This window comes from Protopterus annectens, chromosome 2.part1, assembly GCF_019279795.1.
Source record: "Protopterus annectens isolate FY-2018-M chromosome 2.part1, PAN1.0, whole genome shotgun sequence".
Classification (NCBI taxonomy): domain Eukaryota; kingdom Metazoa; phylum Chordata; order Ceratodontiformes; family Protopteridae; genus Protopterus; species Protopterus annectens.
Window position 1 is genome coordinate 766,264,914 of NC_056729.1, and position 18,795 is coordinate 766,283,708.

Here is an 18,795-nt window from a genome sequence, read left to right on the forward strand (position 1 = left end):
TTTTTTATAACCTTAATGTAAAATTTTTTCCATTTTTTTTTTTTTTTTTTTTTTTGTGAATGAATGAATCCTATATGTTATGTATGTATATGATGTGTGTGTTGTTGTCTGTCTATATCCTTCATCCCCACCCTCTTTTCTCCTTTTCATTTTTTTATTTGTAATATGTCTATGTTTCTCTCTAATCTCTATTTTCTCCCCGGGCCTCTACTGAAAATGGAAATATATCCAGTTAGACTAGCCCGGTTAACAAATGTAAAATAAATAAAAATAAAATAAATAAACCATTAGAGCCTGTCACTGTAATTGTCACTATTTGCTCCTCTATCCAAAAGTAGCTGGGGAGCAAGACAAGTGCTGATTTTATAGAGTCTACTCTAATCGTAGAAGTAACATTTCAACAGAGTTACTGAGCTACTTCTATAAAGGAAAGGAACTTGTTGCATAGGAAGTAGGATTGTTTGAGCAAGATTTCTATCCCACCAAAAGGTCCTGTTAGTATTAAATATAGAATTAGATCCAAAGAGTGTTATCCGATCTAGGAAAATCTAAAATGTTATCCAGTACAGTCATCTGCAGCCTTGTAAACTAAGCTGGGGTTACCACATGGACGTCTGAAGGAGAAAAAGTAGAGAGAGTGAAAATTTAAATGGGCTGTGCAGCTAAGGGCTCTCATAGCTGAGATTTATTTTCCTGGTGAGGAAGCATTGTGATTTTATTTCCGGCTGAGTGATATGCCTAGATAAATGGATTCAAGAGTGGACATTATATTCCAATGTAGGCTTATTAAGTGACTAACAGAGAGACACAATAACTCGTAGGACCTGGATAATTTTTTTGGTTAATTAATTGCATTAGCTGAAGTTTATATATGTTAGTCAAAAGAGAATGAATTTTCAATGAAAAAATCTGCTATGATGGTTCATAGGTTCATAGGTAGGTACTAGGCTATCAGTCCCTACACCACCACCCGTACCTTAAGATCTACAGACCAAAATCTCATAACTGTCGTCAAACACAAGAATGAAGAAGGCAAAGCTCTCTTTGCTTGTACAATAGCTAAATTTTGGAACTCACTCCCAAAGCACATAACTTCTACCAGCTCTGTCTCACTATTCAAGAAACTACTTAACACCCACTACTCTACCAATTGGCTGTGCCCTTGTGACCCCCCCAAATGAACTCACTTTCCTTTCAGTGCTGCTATGATTCTGCAGAACCTTCACCACTTTTCTATTAACTACTTCATTCTTAACAAACAAGGTTTTTAAATTACTTATTTTTCCAAACAATGTTATTCAGAAGGTTATTTGTTATACTTCAACTATGTAAAAATGTTAAATATGTTCCAATATGATTGTATGAGAATGTACTACTGTTCTTGTTTTTGTTTATGTTTTATATGTGGAGCTTTTCTCCCCGGGCCACTGCTGAAAATGGACCTGTGTCCAGTCGGACTTTACCAGTTATCAAATGTAAAATAAATAAATAAATAAATATAAGCCTAGCCAAAAAGGTACCCTGGCTTTCGCCACCAAAGAAAATTATTTTCTGTGCCCCGGTCGAGCAGAGCCACAGAGGTGATCCCCTCGGTGAATTTCCTATTTCCCATCCAATCATCAAGATTTTTCTTGAAGAGTGCTAATGAGGAGCTATGTTTGATATAGATAGGTAGTTTGTTCCAGACTATGGTAAGTCTCTGGGACAGGAATCTATCCCTCCAGCATGTTCAGTTTATTGTGGTGACAAGGTTTAGATCCCTAGAGTGTGTAGCTCGGAGGGACTGGGATTTCATTAAGTGGCGCATATCCAACAGCTCTGGGTTTTACATAGCTTTGTATGTTAGGCAGAGATCGCCTCTGAGTAGGTGATATGTGACGGAGTAAAGCTGGAGTTTTTTGAGGCGGTCTGCATAGGGCATCTGTTTGAGGCTGGTAATCCTCTTTGTGAGGTATTTCTGTGGCCTTTCCAGTTATTGTACATGTCTTGTGAGGTACATTCCAAAAGGGGAGCTGTACTCTATAATGGGCCTAATGAGTGATGAGTAGAAGGGAACAGTGACCTCTTTTTTCCTGGATGAGAAACCTTTTATGATGAGGTGTGCCACGTAGAAGGATTTCCTGACTACTGTGGCAATGTGATTATCAAAGGAGAGACTACTGTCCACCTGTGTCCCAAGGTCTCTTATCACACTTTCGATGTTAAGTAGACTGCCGCCTATGTGGTAGCTCATGGGTACAGAGTTTTTTACCAAAGGGGATGACAATGCAATTTTTGGCACTGAGCTTGAGGCCATGGCTTTGATACCAGGCATCTGTCTCAGTGAGGCCCTTTTGTAGGTTGTCCACATCGTTAGGAGTTTTGATTATGGCTCCTAATTTGCAGTCATCTGTGAACTTCATTAGCCAAAGACCTTCTGTGCTAGCCTGTACTTCAGAAAAGTAGATACCATACAGGAGAGGACCCAGGGCTGAACCCTGTGGTACTCCACTTGTCACTGGTCTGAAGTTGGATTTGGAGTCTGCTACTTTCACAGTGTGGGTTCTGTCAGTGAGTCAGTTGGCAACCCGTCTTGTGACATAGGGACTTATACCTAGTTTAGTGAGTTTATCTATAATTCCAGAGTAGGGGATGGTGTCAAAAGCCTTGGCAAGATCTAGATAGGCTGTGTGAACCACTTTACCCTCATCTATGACTTTTGTGACTGCTTCAAAGAAGTCTATCAGGTTTAGGAGACATGATCTGCCTTTTACAAACCCGAACTGGGTGGGGTCCAGAGTTTTGAGATTACTAATGTCTTTGTTTATAAGTTCCATGATGATACGTTCCATGGCCTTGCAGACCAGGCTCATTAGGCTAATGAGGTGGTAGTACCCTGGGTCCATGGTGGCTCCGCCTTTGTGGAATGGGATATCTGTTGCTGTGTGCCATTCAGTGGACACAAAGCCTGAGGTGAGGCTATGATTGAACATGGTGCTTAGGTGGGGTGCCAGTTCATTCTGTAGTTCATGTAGAATGCAGCCTGGGGTGTTGTTAGGTCCCTTGGATGCTGTGTTCTTAGCTTTGGAGAGTGTATTTTTTACCTGTGCAGCCGTGATTACAGGAACCTTGCATTCTTCCGGTATAGAGGTGGGCCCTTTAGGGGGTGAGAGGGGGGTAAAGTTAGCACTGAACCTAGCTGCCAGGATATTGGCAATATCAGTTGGTTCTGTATATTTAGCAACATTGTGCTGCAACTCAGAGTAGATATGAGTGTTGCCATTGACATTCTTAACATAGCTATAGAATGATTTGTTGTTGTCTTTAGAATCAGTGGTGATTTTGTTTTCGTAACTTGCTTTGGAGGATGTTATGAGGGATCTCTGCTTCTTACTGAGGCTGACCAAGGAGTTCCTACAATCATGGGATTTAACTCTTTTTTGCAAAAGTTTCTTTCTTCTGTTGTAGAGTTAGTTTATGGCAGGGTCCCACCAGTTTGGCTTCCTTTTTTTGGAGGATAGCATCTTGGTTCTGTTAGGGATAGCACAATCCATGCACTCGTGTAAGTTCTTATGAAGTGCATTTTTGTAGGATTCAGCAGTTGTACCTCTATTGTCCGTTTGCATGGGTGTCGTGAAGTTTTCCACTTCTGTCTTAAGAAGTGTGAAGTTGGCTTTGGAGAAATTTTTTATGGTGATTTCTCTAATGGGGGGTGGGGGCGGGATGTGGATGTCTAGGATGATTAGCTTGTGATCGGATCTGACTAGCGAGGAACTGACCTCTGGTGTGGCACACCAGTTGCCCATGTTGGTAATGATCAGGTCTAGGATACTGCTGCCCCAGGTGGGCGTGTGGATAAGTTGATCCAAGGCATTGGAATTTATGAATTCCAGAAAACATTGAGCAAAAGAGTTAGTACATGAGTAGTTTTTCCAGTTAATGGTGAAATCACCCATTATTAGGGTGTTGGTTTGTACCCTAATATTTTTCAATGCATCAAGAAATGAGGAGTGGAAATCCCAGGGCATAGTGGAGGATCTGTAGCAAGTTACAATTTGGATTGTGGTCTTGCCCAGAATTGCACTTGGATAATCTCAGATGCCTTATGCTGAGCAACTAGCCTGGAGGTGTGGATATCCTTAATGAATATGGACACACCTCCACCTTTAGTGTTTCAGTTCAGGTTAAGTGTCTGAAAGGTGTGGTATGAATTATAGCCTGGTAATACAGGGGGTCTGTCTGGTGCCTTGAACCAGGTCTCTTTCACTGCACAGATGTCGATGTTCTCCATTTTAAGGAGTGTCTCGATTGAATGCATTTTGAGGTTTAGCCTTCTAGCATTGAGTAGCATTACCATCAGATTTTGCTTGCTTGCTTGTATCTGTTACGGTGGTGAATTTGTCATTTGAACCTTGCCTACAAAAGGCACTATAGGGGTGGCAAGAGCCTTAGCCAGAGATGGCAAAGCATTGTGTTCTGTCTGTCATGTCTTCCCAGGCAGACAGATACTGGATCCCCTTAGAATGACACCAGAAGCTTAGCCAATTGTTGAAGTCAATCATTTTGTCTTTGTACTGTGGTATCATTCTGGGTGATGGCAGGATGCTACTCAGGGCTAGGGTCATACCTGCCTGGGCTACAAGATCAGAGAGCTCCTCTATGTATTTTTTCATGTAGTCCAGGGAGGCACATCTCAGGTCATTCACACCAACATGGGCAATGATAGAGTCATATTTGTACTTGTTGTGGAGTGACCTGTGTGCCTGTGTTATGTGGTGGATCCTGGCACTCGGCAGGCAGCTGACAGTAACTTTCTCCTTGTTTAGCCTGGTGAACGGAACATCAGTGTGCCTGACTATAAAGTCACCTATGACTAGAGTGTTCGGTAAGTTGTTATGCCTTATGGGCTGTGGTTGAGTGGCACACTGAGTTTGTCAGCTATGTGTCATTTGGGTTGTGTTGGGGGGTGGAGGTTGCTTGCATTCCTGCTTTGGAGATCTGTGTTGCTTGAGCAGATTTTTACTGAGACTCTCCACGAATGTAGGTGTAGGTTGATGTTTTAAGGAGAATATCATTTATGAGGTAAATGCATTGGCATTCTTTTTTTCCCAAAAAGGACAATATTCCATTCCTTTTCACTGAGTTTAAGGCCTCAGTCATGAAACCAGGAGTTTGCATTGGTTAGTCCTCTTTGGATGATCTGGATGACATGTGTTTATCTGATGAGAACAAGAAATTTGCAGTCATCACAAGATTTACTGGGTCTATATTAGATCACCAAATGCTTAGGTAAGTGAATGATGTTTAATCAACCCCATGTAAGCGAAAGTTTACAAAACCGAACTGCCAGAATTGGAAAAAAATCGCTGTTCCAACAAAATCAAAAAAAAAAGTAAGCACATTAAGACATGAGATTAAGTGGAGGGTTTCCCCCTCCACATCCCCGAAGTGTGGGGCTGTGCAGCCACACCCCCCTACTTAAATATACCAATTCCGAGACTGCACTACAGTGCAGAAAATGGCAAAGTACCGAAGCAGCCAAGCAAATTCTTTCCCAGGGAAAGAATTCGCTTACATGCCGCTTCGATATTTTGCAGTTTCAGTTTTGTCAGTTCGACCAAGACGCATTCGAAAACATGCATCTTTGGTCCGCTGATAGGAACCTGATTTAGTCATCCAGATACCCTAGTCAGCTTGGACATCAGCTAAATATATTTTAAAGCAGAAATGGCCCAAAGCCAGAATCTTTTGGGATGCCATGGTAACCAGTCATTTTGTGAAGAGTATGACACTGACTCAGACTGTATATGTCCTGAAAGAAAGTTAGTGTGATATCCATTGAGTTATGCAAGCTTTAATGTTTAACTGTGTCAGTTTCTGATTAAAGTTTGTGTGTGGAGATTATTAACGATCTTACTTAAATTAAAGTAGGCAGTGCATATCAATTTGCCACCTTCTACTACTACTTCAGTAACTTTTTCAAAGAAATCGACCACCTTTAGTAGGCAGAACCTACTTTCCACAAAGCCAAGTTAGTTAGGATTGACTGCATGTAAATGTCCAACTATCATTATTTATGAGCTCCATAATGATGCATTCCATTACTTTACAAATGATGCTTCTATAGTTCTCCAGGACAATAGTGGTGCCATACCTGTGGAGAGTTATCAAAATGGATGAATAAGTTTAAGATGGAACTTGTTAGGTATTGTTTTGTGCTAGCAAGAAAACAGCCTTGTATGTTATGTGGACTCACAGAGCTACTGGTTTTGGTTTTGGAAGAAGTTTTTAAAACTTGCTGTTTGGTAATTATTGGGGTGGGAAAGACTGACTTGAAAGGGTAAAAGGGAGGGGTGATGGTAAAAGAAATAAAATCTAAATTTATCAGCTCATATATTGGTGATGTCATCTATGGCAGAGCTTGTGATACAACTGGACCTTAGCTTAGTGCACTGCTAGCTATTGTTCCTAAAATTATTAGCACAGTTAAAAATATTTCTGGTTATCTTTGGATGACGGTGCAATATTTCATTTGTACTTGGCATTGCAGGTATTGATCCTACACTTTTTTTGCCTTTGTGATGTGGCTTCTAATGTGGGATGGTTTGAATTTGGATCTGAGGGCCAACATTTGTTTTCCTTTTATTGTATGGTTTGCTGATACTGGCATTCCAGCATATGGGGTTTAGCTTCTAAATTTGGAAATGTCTTTGTGAAATATTGGAATAGATGCTTCAGTACAAGAATTTCGGTGGGAGCTCCACAGCAGATTCAAAAACTTTTAAACAGTATTTGATGAGTAATTATATACAAGAGGAGAAAATTCTCAAAGGCTTAAATATTTTACAAAGAGTTGGAGAGAAAGGATCCATAAAACACACATAAAAACATTTTGCAGTAGCTGGTAAGCAGTGATAAACAAGAGGAGAAAATCCACATAACAGATAAAACACAACAGATTCAATACATTTACATAATATTGGTACAATAAATTATGATCAAGAATACAATATGTACTGCACTGCAGTGGTGGTGCTGCGGTAGCTTTGTCTTCTCACAGTATGACGTTGTCCTGTTCGATTCTCAGCTAAAGTGTCTTCTGTGTGGAGACATGCGTGAATGGGCGTACCTTCGTTGAAGGTTGTGCGTCAGAGCTGGCAGTTTGGTACGTAAAAATCTACTGCCAATCATTAGCAGACCAGAGTTCCGCTGTGGTGACCCCTAACTGGGAAAAGCCGAAAGATGCAACAACAACATCGATACAATATGTACTGCAAGTAGTAAGACACATGCAGAAGTGGATAGCCTATGTCAGGTAAACTAAAATATATATATTCAAAATACTGACTATATTTCTAATAATATATGGAGGTGAGAAATAACAGAGTATTCTGCTGTCAAAATAGTCTGAGTAATAAAATGAGATGAGTAGGAGGAGTAATGAGTGGGAGGGAAAATTAAGGATGTCGAGAGAGTGTTGATTATTATTAGAGCGATAAAAATGTTATGGAAGGATACTAGAGAGGGAGTAAATAGTAGTAAGAGTCAGTTGGAGAGGTAGAAGAGCATACAATCACTAGGGTGGAAGGGTTAAATAAAAAGAATCAGTGTAAGGACAGCCCTTGCACCGTACTTCTTGTAATTAAAGTGCAGCCACTTTAGGTACATGAGTACAAGGGAGAACTGAACTAGAGATTTACTTAAAATAGAATGTTGTATTGCTGTTTGAGAGGTTTATTAATTTAAGTAAAGGACTTTTTCTAGAGACATTTTTCCTGTAACTTATTTAGCTTGTTTTTATTTTCAGTTTGGGTTCCAATTTGTTTTTGCATTGGTGTGTATCAGTGCCGATTGCAAGCCCGCCAGTGCTAATGTTACACAAGTTAAAAAGCTCAGTAGCACAATAAATGACATATATTGTTCTATTGGGTTGGTCAATATTGAAGTTTGATCGATTCTCTGTATGAGCAGTGGTCAGCATCCATTCACAGTTTGAGTCAGCTTAATTACTTGGCTGGCATATCTGAAAACCAGGGGTGTTGGCTATAGCAGTCAACTGTGGGAGAAAAAGAAAGGGTATAGCCAAAGACAAATGGAGTTTTTAATGTACATAATTTTGGGGATATAACTGAATAATGAATGGAGCCAAGAGTGAATACTATGGAACCAGGCATTAAGGAGGTATAAGTGTGACCTGTGACTGCCTTCTCAGTGATGAAGCAAACACTTCAGAGGAGCAACACAAGTTTGCTATGTTAGTCAAGTTGTCAGCATAGATACCTTTGACTACTTATGCCCAAAATGCAGTCACATAAAAAAATGCTAGTGTTTATTATGTAGTTCCAGTCCTACTCAGCAATACAATAGAGTAGTGCATACAGGCTATGAAGCTATTAACTGAAGCTTATACTTTACCATTTCCCAAAGTGGTGACAGAATAGTAGCTTTTGTATATATACAGCTATTGACAAGGTAGACAGCAGATAAAAAGTTGTCAGATAAAATGAAACAGAGAGAAAGCATATCAAGGAGCCAAACAATTTTACAGTACAAGTCTACTAATATTCAGTGTATCGATTGTGTATCGATTGTTAGCAAAATATTCAGTTGAAAAGAGAAAAACTCACACTACTAAGCAGCTATATACCATTTCTTAACTGAGAAAACACTAAGCTAGCCCCTTTTACGGACCTCTATTAACATGAACAAGATTTGCTAAACCTTAATTCTACTTTATGCAGGCTATGTCACTGTAAATATATAAAGGTTTTACTAGGAATCATTTAACTAAGAAAAGGAAGACCTATGAAGCACTTAGTTCAGTTAAAATAAGGAATAAATAAACCCTTATGAGCAATCTACTATTTATTTTTTTATTTATTTTACATTTGATAACCAGAAAAGTCTAATGGACACAGGTCCTTTTTCAGTGGCGGCCTGGGGAGAAAAGCTCTACAAATAACATAACAATTGAGATATACTGGACACAACAATTAATATAAATAGAGCACAATGGTATATCACAGTATAGAAGTTGGTTCAGAAAACATACATTGATAGTATATATTTTGAAAAAAAACAACTACAGTCTCAGAATAAATATACATCCAGATAAACCAGCCAGAATCATTGTTAAGCTGTATAAGGTATTTTAAAATGTAGATGTCATAGGTCACAGCAGTAGATAAGCAATTTATGGTCACAGCAGTAGATACAGCAATTTATGGTCAGAGCAGTAGATACAGCAATTTAAGGGTATTAAATGCTCAAAGTGATGATTAGAGATTGCAGTATAATAAAGGTGGAACTAGCTTGGGCAAGTACAGGAACATAGCCATGTAGTATGGAGGTGAGTTCTTAGTGCTTTCTTAAACTGAGTTTGTGTAGATGTGGAAGATATGTTCATTGGTAGTGAGTTCCATGTTTTAGAAATGCTATTAAAGATGAGTGATACTCCTACTGTGTTACTGATTTTGGTTACTTCAAGAAGACATTTATTACTGGAGCAAAGAGTTCTATTACAAGAGTAGTGATGAAGCAGGTTTTGCAGCGATGGGATATTTTCTGGTTAGTTATGAATTTTATGAGCAAAAGTAAGTTGATTGTAAAGTAAGAGTTGGGGGAATTCTAGCCAGTTAAGCTGTTTTAGACATGTGCAGTGGTGTGATCCAGATGGAGCATCAGAGGCAAACTGAGCTATTTTATTGTAACAGGAGGCTAGCTTAGCTAGGTCTGTCTTCCTGAGGTTAGTAAGAACTGGGGAAGCATAGAGAAGTGTGGAGAGCATATGAGTGTGTGTTATGGTAGATTTAGTGTGTCTGGTAAAACACTGTCATTTCTGTAAAGGGTGCACAGGTTTTTATGTACTTTCTTAATGGTCTGGGTGATACGTATGTCAAATTTCTATTTGTTATCAATCTCTACTCCAAGGAGTTTTGTGTGTGCTATGGGGGAAATGACAGTATTATTATTTGATGTGATGTTAAAGGTGCGGTCTGTAGACGTGGATTGAGTAGGTTTGAAGAGAAGTAGTTTAGTTTTAGAAGGGTTAAGGATAAGATGAAACTTGGTAAGCCATGTTTCAATAGAGAAGAAGGATTTTTATGTAAAGGAGTATAGTTCTTGCAATGAAGAAGCAGAGCAAATTAATTTAGAGTCCTCTGCATATTGAATGACAGATGCAAGAGGAATGGAGGTGTGAAGGTTGTTAGTGTATACAGAGAAAAGTATTGAGCCTTGGGGTACTCCAAGGGTGACTGGAAGTAGAGGTGAAAGTTTGGGCTGCCAAAAAACTGCTTCTTGGTGGCCAGTTAAAAAGCTTTGGAACCAGGTTGCAGAGGACTGACTCAGTCCTAGGTCAGTAAGGATCTTAATAAATATACTAGGACTAGCCATATCAAAGGCCTTAAATAGATCTAGGAAGGTAGCTGATACATATTTTCCATTGTTTCTGAGGTAGTTGACAGTATTGGTAAAGGACATTAGATCTGTGGTGGTACTGTGATAGGAACAAAAATCATGTTGAGTGTTTGAGAGGAGTTTGTGGTTTTGCAGGTAGGCCATAATTTGGGTGTTAATGCATCTTTCCATAATTTTGGCTATAGGTGATAGACTAGCTATTGGATTGTAGTTTGTCAGTTCATTAGAATTACCTCCTTTGGGTTTCGGGGACATGGGCTTCAGACAAAGATCTATTAATAAGGATGGCTATTGGGTATGCAATGGCATCTGCAGCTATTTTCAGAAACTGAGCTGCAAATTTGTCAGATGCTAGTGTTGTTGGCTTATGTTTCTTAAGGTGTTTTCTAATCATATCAGTAGGGACAGGTTGGAAGTGAAATTTGTTGAGTGTTTGACAGGGTTCTGTGGGAGATGTGTTGTTTTGGCAATTTTGCTGGTTAGATAGGGCTAGGATGGTTTACAGTAAAAAATGTGTTGAATTGTGTAGTTATGCTAACTGATGTGTCTATTAGGGTAGGGGAGGGAGTACTACTTTTTCCAGGTTGGAGTATTTTGTTAATGTTAGCCCGGAACTTTTGTGTGTTGTTTTGATGTTTTATTTGTAGATTGTAGTAGTAGTTGATTTTGCCTAGTTTAAATAGTTTCTTACATTTATTGCAATGGTCTTGGTAAGTTTGCTTAGCATCTTGGGATTTAATTTTTTTCCAGTGGCTCCAGGCTTTGTCTCTGGCTTTGAGGAGGGATCTAGTAGTCTTACATACCCATGGGGTAGGGTTTGCTTTGATTCAGATAGTTCTAGGAGGGGCATGTAGGTTTAAGATATTTAGAAAGGCAGTATTGAAGTGTTTTACAGCTTAGTCTAGATTAAGATGTTTTAGTGGTGTCCAATTACAGCATGTTAGGTGAGATATGAAGTTGTTGGGGTTGAGGTTGTTTTTATTTCTTACTAGTTTGTAGGCTGTGTCTAAGCAGAAAGCTTGATAGATGGTCACTTAAGACATCAGGAAGGCAACCTACATGAGATGGGAGTACTGGTCTATTAATAAGTATCCAATCAAAGATAGTTTCCATATTGGATGTTTTGTTGGTTCTAGTGGGTGACTGGATGGTTTGAGTAAAACCATGAAGCTTAATATGATTAGTGGGGGCATCAGAGTTACAGGTAAGCCAATCTATGTTAAAATCTCCCAGGATAATGGTTTCATTTTGGAGTGTATTACATGACCAGTGTAGGAGGTTTTCAAGAGTGGGAATATTATTACCAGGTGGCAAATAGCAGCCTATAATGTTAATTAATTTTTTAGAGTTAAGTTTAAGTTGGGTACAAATTAGCTCTCCATTGTCTACATTGGGATATTCTAAGTTCAATTTCTCTACTGTAAGATGATTTTTAAATAGTACTGCAATGTCACCACTTTTTTTGCCAAGTCTGTCCTTCCATTGGATATTGTACCCTGGAGGAATTTTTTCATTGTCTGTGGTGTGGGGTTTCAGCCATGTCTCAGTTATCACTACTATGTCTGGGGTATATACTGAGATAATGGCATGTAGTTCATGAATTTTATTGGCGATGATTATAATGTATAAATTAAGTAAAAATAGATCAGTTGGTTTCCAGATAGTAATTCAATACAAAGTTGAAATACTGGTCCAGTACATACTGTGTACAAAATCGCACTGAATATCAAGTGGTGATTTACTACTATTTGTCTTAAATATTCAGAGGGATAAAAACTTACTGCTTCAGCTGAGACTGAAGTGAAAGAACACAGCAATGAATTGGGAATAGTGTTTTAAAAATAGTGGTTGTTGATAGAGTAAAAGCCAGGCAGGAATTCTGAGACAAACCACTTCCTCTGCCTGAACACTCAACTGTATCTGATTTTCAGGGACTTCTCTGATTTTGACTCAGATTTTAGCTCTGTCCCTCTAAAACTCTCCCAAAACTGGTGCCTTTTGGAGAAACTGTTGAGATTTGTCCCTGACTGATTGAGAACTGTGACCTCAACCACTGGAGTAAAAAATATCACGTCTTCCATATGTCTTTTAGTTAAAGTACAGCCACTTTTAGGTTAGTAAGTGGGGGGGGGGCACATGCATAAATGGGACAACTGAACTAGACACAGTAAAACAGAATATTGTATTGTATTGTCCTGCTGCAGTGAGACATATCAAAACTATCAATGCATGTCTCAAGCACAGCCAAGACTCTGGTCCTGAGATGAATCCTTTCTTCTTCAAGAACGACGCCTAGGTACAAAGAAATGATAATTGGTTTTAACAAGTGGCTAATAGTTGATGATATTCCAGAGGATCCAATATATGTCAGCATGAATTGAGATGCTACTTGCTTTGCAAAGGATGGCCTGTACCTCTCATTCTAAACCTTCTACAAACTAACTAAGCCTTAGTGTATTTTGGGGTAGTTTAGCTATAGCTGGACATTTCAACATACCTAACATTATAGGTTCATAGGTTCATAGACTCATAGGTGTGTACTAGGCTAATGGCCCTGGAGCCTTTACAAGCCTAGCCCATAAAATTACCCTGGCATCATGTCACCCGACCTTAGTTCCCAGTGCCTCTGTCGAAAAGAGCCATTGGAGTGATCCCTGGGGTGAATTTTCTATTTCCCATCCACTCATCAAGATTTCTCTTGAAGAGGGCCACTCAGGTGCTCTATTTGACATCTATGGGAAGTCTATTCCATAGCATAGGCAGTCTTGGGGTTATGAACCTGTCCCTCCAGCATGTTCTGTTGATTGTGGTAATGAGGTAGAGGTCTCTGGACCATGTGGTGTGGAGGGATTGGGATTTCTTTAGATGTAGCATTTCTAACAGAGCTGGATCAGACATGGCTTTGTAAGTCAATCAGAGATCGCCTCTAAGTAGGCGATATGAGACAGAGAATAGTTGGAGTTTTTTGAGTCTGTACATACAGGACAAGTGTTTAAGGCCTGGGATCCTCTTTGTGAGGTATTTTTGTGATATTTCCAGTTGTTGCAGGTGTCTAGTGAGGTACATGCCAAATGGGGCATTGTACTCAATGATTGGCCTAGTGGGGGAAGAGTAGAGGGAGACAATGACCTCTTTTTTCCTGGATGCAAAACCCTTAGTAATGAGATGTGCAACAGTGAAGGACTTTCTGACCACAGTGGCAACGTGGTGGCAAAAGAGAGGTTGCTGTCAACCTGTGTTCCCAGATCTCTTATAATGCCTTCTGTGTTCAGTGGACTACCATCGATGTGGTAATTCATGAGAACCAGGTTTTACCCAAATGGGATGATGACACATTTTTTGGCATTGAGCTTAAGGCCATGATTCTGACCCCAGTCATTGGTCTCAGTGAGGCTTTTCTGTAGGATGTCAACATCACTTGTGCAGTTAATAATAGCTCCCAACTTGCAATTGTCTATGAACTTTGTCAGACAGAGTCTCTTCGTGTTGGCCTGGACTTCAAAGAAGTAGATACCAAACAGGAGAGGACCCAGGACCAAACCCTGTGGAACTCCACTCGTGACTGGTTGGCAATCTGACTTGGAGTCAGCTACTTTCACACTGTGGGTTCTATCTGTGAGCCAGTTTGCAACCCACATAGTGGTATGCAGTTTGATGCCTAGCTTAGTGAGGGTTTCTATGATTCTTGAGTGGGGAATGGTATCAAAGGCTTTGTCCAGATCAAGGTAGGCTGTATGAACCACCTTTCCTTTATCCACAGCTGTGGTGACTGACTCAAAGAATTCGACCAGGTTGAGTAGGCATGCCCTACCCTTCACAAAACCAAACTGTGTGGGATCTAGAGTTTGGAAATTCCTTATATCCTTGTTTATTAGGTCCATGATGATGCTTTCCATAGCTTTGCATATTAGACTCATCAGGCTAATGAGGCAATAGTTCCCAAGGTCTGTAATTGCTCCTCCTTTGTGGAGAGGGATGACTGTAGCAGTGCACCATTCGCTACGGACAAAGCCTGAAGTGAGGCTGAGGTTGAACAGGGCACACAGGTAATGGTGACCATTCGGGTCTTGGCTGGAGAGTGTGTGGCTTCCAATTTGGATATATAATATAGTAAATCAAAAACATGATCATTTTGAACTGGTTCTGTTTGATGGCAGAAATCTTAGCTAGAAACTGCCCAACCAAGAGGCTGTCCTAGTTTTGGAAAATATCCATATCTGTGTAATTACTGAAACTTGGTATAAAAATTTAGAGATCATTTCCTTAATACCTGGATTTATACCTACCATACTTTTTATCTGATGGCAACTGTTATGATGTCTGCATACTTTAGGGACTGTATCAGTGCTAGATAGATTCCCAGACACCCACAAACAAAACTGACTGAGCTCTAAATTGCACCAAACAGGACCAACATCAGTTTAGAGTCTGTTACATGATACTATGTATGTTGCATCTTTCGGCTTTTCCGGGTTAGGGGTCACCACAGCGGAACTTTGGTCTGCTAATGCTTGGCAGTAGATTTTTACGTACCGAGTTGCCAGCCCTGACGTACAACCTTCAACAAAGGTATGCCCATTCACGCATGTCTCCACACAGAAGACTCTTTAGCTGAGAATCGAACAGGACAACGTCTTACTGTATCTGCTGAAAATCTTGTAAGGTTCAAAAATGTACTTAATGAACTCCCTACAGAAAAAAAAAACTCAATTATTTTGTGTTACTTTAACTACAGTACCTGTGCCTCCAATGTAGGATATGCCCAAAAGTTCTTTTAAGACTTAATAAACACAACCTTTCCTGTCCACATTGTTAACACACCCACTGGAAGACAGAATATTCTTGACCTGGTCCTTATGAATATGGCTTTTTCATGTACTACTCCCTTGGTATTTCCTACCTTAGTTAAATGAGATCACAAACTAACGAGCTTTACTTTCAAAATGTCTAAACCCACTGAATACAAAACTCAAGGACTTCAAACATACTAATCTCACCAAATTGTATGATCAAGTTTCAAAATTCACTTAAAGCAGTATCAGCCCATATGTTGACACAGCAGGTAGCTTCACAAAGGAGTTCTACACCCAGTAAGATATATATAGAACTAGTTGTACCAACCGGATCTAAATATAATGGGAAATTAAAAAACAAACCTCCCTGGTGGTCCATCAACATAAATAAACAGTTAAAGAAAAAAAATTATTAAAGTATGCAGAAATTTTTTTTACATGAAGGACAACACCAGAAATTTGACCAAAATTTTGAAAAATACTATTAGTTTACTAAAGTAGCCCATGAACTCAGGTTAGCATCTGAATGTAAAGACAATTACAAATCCTTTTTAGCTGTGCTGGGAAACTAAGAGATAACACCCACCATTGCACTGAACTTATTCATAATGGTGCCAACTACTCTAATCTAGCATACATTGCCAACATACTAGCAAACAAATTCAGTGCAACTTTTATCTTAGAGATTATCATCAAAAGCTCTCCTATCCCTGAATCACTCAGATCCTCTGCCATCACTAAAGAGCATGTACTGAAGGTGATCTCTAAGGCAAAAAATAGTTCCTCCATGAGACCGAATAATTTACCTGGCTGTGTAATAAACAGTACTAAACAAGCTCTGGCAGAGCAACTCCTTAAACCATTTAACTTGAGTTTAGCCACAGATGTTGCCCTTAAAGTTTGGCCTCAGTAGTAGTGAGGCCATTTCACAAGGGTTGACCCTAGCCTTGATTCCAGAAATTATAGTCCCATCAGCCTGATTAGTCTTATTTGCAAAACCCGGAATACATGTTAAACTGACCCATAAAACTATAATATTAAACATTTCCTCAGACTAGATCCACAGAAGGTTGTCTTTGTCAAGGGTGGAGCCTGTCTTAACTTATTGTAAAGTTAAGGGAAAGATCATATATGATGAATCTGGGAAACTTTGTTGAAAGAGTAACACAGGCTGCTGACAGTGGTCATGCTGTTAGCAGCCTATGTCACTGACAGTTGTCATGCTGTTAGCAGCCTATGTCACTGACAGTTGTTATGCTAACAGCCTATGTCACTGATAGTGGTCACGCTGTTAGCCTATGTCACTGACAGTGGTCACGCTGTTAGCAGCTTATGTCACTGACAGTGGTCACGCTGTTAGCAGCCTATGTTACTGGCAGGGGTCATGCTGTTAGCAGTCCATATTACTGACAGTGGTCATGCATTACAAATAGACCCCTATCTGCTAAGAAGGGTAGCAAACTGGTTAAAAGCCAGAACCCACACAGTGTGGGTAATGGGCGCCTTGTTAGAGAAAGTGAAGGTGACCAGTGATATCCAGCAGGGCTCAGTGACAGGACCTCTTTTGTTCAGTATTTATTTTTCTGATTGCCAGACCATAAATCAAGATGTCTGACTAACCAGGCTTGCAGATGAGTGAAAACTGGGAGTTATTATCAGTCCCTCTCTCTGATGCCCAAGCCCTTCAACAAGAACTTACACTCATAAATACCTGGTATACAAAAATAAACTAATTGCTAAAAAGTGCAATATTGTCACATTTGGTAGGGAATCCTCACCCCCAGCATATAACATAGAGAACACCCCACTCCAAAATAAGAGTGTTGCTAAATATCTTGGAAACTGAGTTGATAATTCCATGTCCTTTGATTAACATGAAATGACTGTAGTCATAAAGTCCTTCTTTGCAGAACTAATTGCCAAAAGAATATCATCATACTCTAAACATAATATTGTGCCCTTTGATTCAGCATTGGTTAGGCTATTTTTTGAATATAATGCCCCTTTGGGGTGTACCATTCTAGACATAACAAGTAACTAGAAAAATCCCAGAAGTTCTTAATTAAAACCATTGGCTTAAATGTCTAAACTACCATAAATGACTAGAGATACTGTCCCTTTATATGGCATCTTACAGACTCTCAAAGGTAGGTCTATACTTTGCTCGTGTGCCTTTAGGGACACAGTGGTCCTGATTCTCACGTATCTCCACAAATCAAATAGTCTCACAAATACCAGTACCATGGACCTAAATATTCATCAGCAAAATAAATAAAACATGGTGAAGAGTCAGAGCCATTATTCTGTGCTTTCCTCACCTCTGCTATAGACTCTTGCAGCAAATTAACTAGTGTGTTATGTTATTTTCCTTCAAACGAGAATGGGAGGTTTGGATAAGTCTTCCAAAATGTATCCCTGGTTAGACTGGCCTAACCCTCCTTGACAAAAGAGCTATATACTACAGGTAGGAACTAGTGAGATGTATATGGCTGCAATACTCAGTTGTTTTGTATTACCTATTACTCCAATGATTATTTTCTCTCAAGCAGAACACAAATGTAATAACAGGGAAATAAACCCTTCACTTCTGTTAGGTATTTACTGAAGTGCCACATGGATTGATACTCAGGCCAGTACTTTTCTGGAACTTTTTTTTTTTTATGAAAAACAAGGAGAAGAGGATGAGGCATGGCTAGCAAATTCAATGAGCTCCCTAAGCCCTAATATATAAAAGTAGAAGGAAAAGTAATTCAAGCATTATAGACCAAGCCATTTCAAATGGGAGATACTGCCTTAGCTGGCACTGGTCTCCTGAGCAGTCTGTTGGAAAGGGAAATGATAGAGAGGTCTCAATATTTAGTTATGTGGTCTAGCCACCCATAGTCAGCCTTAGGCATAGGCCAACTAAGTGGCTGCCTAGGGTGCCGCTCTGTTAGGGGTGCTTATCCAGTATTTATATGGTGTAGGTAGACAAGGATGGGGGCACCAGGTAGTGTGATGGGGGACGCCATGGATTCCTTTTGCCTAGGGCGCCAGTTTTCCTAAGGCCGCTCTTGTAGCCACCCAGACCACAAAGCCTTCCTTAACTATGGTAGAAATATCAGAAACAATGCCCAGCACTACACAGAGTTAATAGTAAATGATGCCATATGCTCAGGACCTGAGGACTTAGTCAGTCTTCTAGGGGGAAAAATTCAGCTCTAACTTTACCTCCTCTGCTGTCTAAAATTCTCAGATAAATACCCACATCGATCCCTCCTCAAACCTTATAAGACCAGATACAGTTTGACAAATAGATGCAAGAAAACCATATATATACTAGTCTGTGAAAAAAAGACAAAAGTAACATTGATGACTGAATTGCTGCAACTAATGATTACAGTATCTTACATCCAGAGAGAAAGAGCATCATAAAATATCAAGATTTGCAGCTAGAAATGAGAGAAATATGAAAGAAAGTTATCCAGACAGCTCTTGTAGAAGTAGAAGCAATAAGTGTAATAAAAAAAGAATCTAGTCATACTTAGATATACTGCCAATACATATAACTCCATATGAATTGCAGAAGTCAATTCTGGGCACATTGTGAGTTTTGCAAATTGCT